The sequence below is a fragment of the Palaemon carinicauda genome, chromosome 11 (assembly GCF_036898095.1).
Source record: "Palaemon carinicauda isolate YSFRI2023 chromosome 11, ASM3689809v2, whole genome shotgun sequence".
NCBI classification, from domain to species: Eukaryota; Metazoa; Arthropoda; class Malacostraca; order Decapoda; family Palaemonidae; genus Palaemon; species Palaemon carinicauda.
The window spans coordinates 15,737,911-15,742,910 of NC_090735.1; positions in this window are offsets into that span (position 1 = coordinate 15,737,911).

The window sequence follows — 5,000 nt, forward strand, 5'->3', positions numbered from 1 at the left end:
TCTCTCTCTCTCTCTCTCTCTCTCTCTCTCTCTTTATGTACTGAGTAAAAATCGGATGTAGTCTTTTCATTAACCTCATTACGAAGATTCCTTGAAAAGGAATTCGAACTTATACTCTCTCTCTCTCTCTCTCTCTCTCTCTCTCTCTCTCTCTCTCTCTCTCTCTCTCTCTCTCTCTCTCTCTGTACTGAGTATAAATCGGATGTAGGCTTTTCATTAACCTCATTACGACGATTCCTTGAAAAGGAATTCGAACTAATACTCTCTCTCTCTCTCTCTCTCTCTCTCTCCTCTCTCTCTCTCTCTCTCTCTCCTCTCTCTCTCTCTCTCTCTGTACTGAGTATAAATCGGATGTAGGCTTTTCATTAACCTCATTACGACGATTCCTTGAAAAGGAATTCGAACTAATACTCTCTCTCTCTCTCTCTCTCTCTCCTCTCTCTCTCTCTCTCTCTCTCTCTCTCTCTCTCTCTCTCTCTGTACTGAGTATAAATCGGATGTAGGCCTTTCATTAACCTCATTACGAAGATTCCTTGAAGAGGAATTCGAACTTATACTCTCTCTCCCTCTCTCTCTCTCTCTCTCTCTCTCTCTCTCTCTCTCTCTCTCTCTCTCTCTCTCTCTCTCTTTATGTACTGAGTATAAATCGGATGTAGTCTTTTCATTAACCTCATTACGACAATTCCTTGAAAAGGAATTCGAACTTATACACACATACACACAATCTCTCTCTCTCTCTCTCTCTCTCTCTCTCTCTCTCTCTCTCTCTCTCTCTCTCTCTCTCTCACCTTATTTTGACCTTAAGCCTTAAGGCTTCTGGTTCACTTCCGCCTCCGACCTTCTGGAGAGAATGGGGAAAGTCTCGAAACTACAGCCTTAGTAAATTGAACTGGCTTGAAGGCAAAACCAACGCGTGAAAGGGAGAGGCCAACGACAAAAGAAACTTTGGAATAGGGAAACCATACGAGGTGGAAGGGATGGCAGGATCATACATCAATATAAGTATGTATATATATATATATATATATATATATATATATATATATATATATATATATATATATATATATGTTTTATACATTTATGTATATGATATATATAGTACATATATGTATATATATATATACACACACACATATATATATATATATATATATATATATAATATACTACATATATATTACATATTATATGTTGTTTGTATATATTATACATACTTACAATTAATATGTATTTATATATATATATATATATATATATATATATATATATATATATATATATATGTATATATATGTATAAATTTAATATTCTACATATATATTACAGTATATGTATTTGTATTTATATATACATATATACAGTATATATAAACATACAAAGATACATATATATATATATATATATATATATATATATATATACATATATATATATGTATGTATATATAATATATATATATATATATATATATATATATGTGTGTGTAAACATATATATATATATATATATATATATATATATATATGTGTGTGTGTGTGTGTATACTGTACACACACACACACACACACATATATATATATATATATATATATATATATATATATATATATACATATATATATATATATATATATATATATATTCGTGTGTATGTGTGTGTTAAACCGTTTGCCTTAACAATAGCAACCTAAGAATAAATAAATGAAAAAAAAAAAACAGTCGCCCTAATATTCATCCTTTGGTACAGAGATCAGAAAAAGACGATTAACTTTTCGTCTCTGTTTTAATTTTAAACATAATTCTTATCTATTTATTTAAATTAAGAAAATATAGTAACTATTAAAGCCTTAAATCAAATAATAATTCAGTTTGATATCTCACCTGTTATTCACATTCTAGTCTCTTTTCTTGGGTCATAAATTAGTTTTTGACTGAGTTTATATAAAGGCGTCACAATAGCAATGAAAAACCAAACGTTCTTTGTTGAAACAGCAAAATTAATGCTAAGAAAATATATATGATTAGATCATAGAAATATTACAAAATATTTTTCTCCATACATATTTCTGTTGACTATTGGGGGGTAAAGAGATCACCAAAATAATCATATAAAAATCTAAATGTAATTAATGCATGAGAGATTTTAATTAAATGCATACCTGGTCGATAGCTGTAGTGCATTCTAATGCAATTAAGCCCTAGGAATGAGACCATGCTGTCTGCTTAGTTTTACTTGGAAATACAAAAAAAAAGAAAAAAAGAAAAAAAATTAGGTATTTTAGTGGAATTCTTAGCAAGCAGAGATAAAAATTCCATATTAGATTGGCTTTTATTCGCGAAATGCTCGTTAATTTATTGTACTCTCCTCGGGAGGGAAGGGGGGGGGGCGGTCACTAGAAATGTGCATAGTTATAACTGTGTTCTCATCCCATTCAAAAAAATAAAAAAAAAATAAAAAAGGATAAGAAAAGAATAAAGGTATGATACCTAAGTCAACCATTTTCGAATATATTTAATAACCAATATACATGAAACATATACGAAGACCTCGTCAGAAAATCAGCAAATATCATAATGAAAAGTTATGTTTTAGACTACTTTTTCATTATAGTAAGCAAAGGTAAAAATTAATAATGTAATAAAGCATGTAAAAAATAAGTTTCTCTTTAGCATTCGTAATATTTTGTCTCAAAGAGGACTCATGATTATGTTTTCCTCTCTATTCTTTTTAGGTTTGTCTCCAAGAGGACTCATGATTATGTTTTCCTCTTTGTTCTTTTAGGTTTGTCTCCAAGAAGTCTCATGATTGGCTTTTCCTCTTTGTTCTTATCAGGTTTGTCTCCAAGAAGTCTCATGATTATTTTTTCCTCTTTGTTATTTTAAGGTTTGTCTCCAAGAGGACTCATGATTATGTTTTCCTCTTTGTTCTTTTTAGGTGTGTCTTTAAGAAGTCTCATGATTAGCTTTTCCTCTTTGTTCTTTTTAGGTTTGTCTCCAAGAGGACTCATGATTAGCTTTTCCTCTTTGTTCTTTTCAGGTTTGTTTCCAAGAGGACTCATGATTATGTTTTCCTCTTTGTTCTTTTTAGGTCTGTCTCCAAGAAGTCTCATGATTAGCTTTTCCTCTTTGTTCGTTTCAGGCTTGTCTCCAAGGAGTCTCATGATTAGCTTTTCCTCTTTGTTCTTTTTAGGTCTGTCTCCAAGAAGTCTCATGATTAGCTTTTCCTCTTTGTCCTTTTTAGGTTTGTCTCCAAGAAGTCTCATGATTAGCTTTTCCTTCTTATTTTTTGGTGTAGCCTTTCCTACATACCTGCACCTTTTGTTAACTTTCATCATCCACTCACTCCGTGAACAAACGTCGTGGTCATATACTCGCCAGGAAGGACATCAGTGCAGGATATCACATCATCTCAATGACTCACTCTCAGTGTGAACAATCACGCTCCCTTCCTCCACTGCATAATGATCCTTTCCTTTCCTAAGAACGAAACACAGGCCAGATTAGACGTGCAGATCTCCAACCACGATTCAGCCCCTTCGGGCTTAGCAAAGATGCATCCTGGAGTGATGGAGATTCATTTCCGTGAATGATGATTTCGTGTGGCGTCTTTGTTACGTGTCCTTAATGAAACAGGGAAGAAGAAGAAGAAGAAGAAGAAGAAGAAGAAGAAGAAGAAGAAGAAGAAGAAGAAGAAGGATAACAACAAGCAGAGGAGATAATGGATATGTCATCAGAGGGAGATAGAGGGTTAGATGGATGGGCAAACACAGAGAGAGAGAGAGAGAGAGAGAGAGAGAGAGAGAGAGAGAGAGAATGATAGACAAATAAAGGTAAGTAATCTAAGAGGCAAATCTTTTCCCATTGATAGAATAAATAGATATATCACTAACGCTAAAGTATTGATGCATTTAACTTTTAATTATTATAACTGTCTCTCTAATACACATCTGAAGTTTAAACACAAGATTTTACTAGGACAGGTCTTATTCGAGCATAAAAGAGAGAGAGAGAGAGAGAGAGAGAGAGAGAGAGAGAGAGAGAGAGAGAGAGAGAGAGAGAGAGAGAGAACTTACTGACCTTTACTAATAGAGGTAAGTTATTCCAACATGACTTACACATGGTAATGTAATAATTAATTGATGAAAATTATAATGAGTTATGATATTGCCGCTGTTCTGTACGTCTTAGGACTGAACTTTTTATACATAATTTTTAATTAAACTTCTTACCTTTTGAATTAATAGTCTTTCAGCCATTTTGTTTTAAATTTCTTGCATTCATAACACATTTAGATTTGAAAGTATCTCTTCTTAAAGCTTCATGTGCTTTGAAATAAAATTTTTATAATAGTTTAACTGTACAAAGGGAATGTGGAACGTTCTTAGTTCTTACCTATATTGCTTATTTCATATTTCATATTCTTTAATAAGTGAATTATTGCTTGCTTAAGGATGCTTATCTTTACAGTGATTGATTCTTATTACAATATGACCATGACAGACAAAACGTCTTCTGATTCTTTTCTTTTGAGTAAATATACAGAACTCGGAATATTGTACATAGATCAAGAGATAAAAATGAAAAATTATATAAACATACAGGATTATGGTTTTTTCAATTGGATAAAATTCATTTGGTTTTATATAACTTATGATAATTCTGTTTCTCAGAAAACGTTAGATGTTCAGTTGAAAAATAAAGTCCAGTTTAATTTTGAATTCCTTATAAATAATTAGAGAAGATAGTAAAGTATATTCGTATACTTTTTGCTATATAAACCATATTAAACATTATTGCATATATCAATTTTCATATGGTGATGATGAAAATGACAACAACAACAACAAACTAATAATAATAATAATAATAATAATAATAATAATAATAATAATAATAATAATAATAATAATAATAATAATAATATTAATAATAGTCTAAACATTTTTCATTTAGTAATAGTTTTGGTAGACTACAGCTGCGCACAATGGAATGAATTT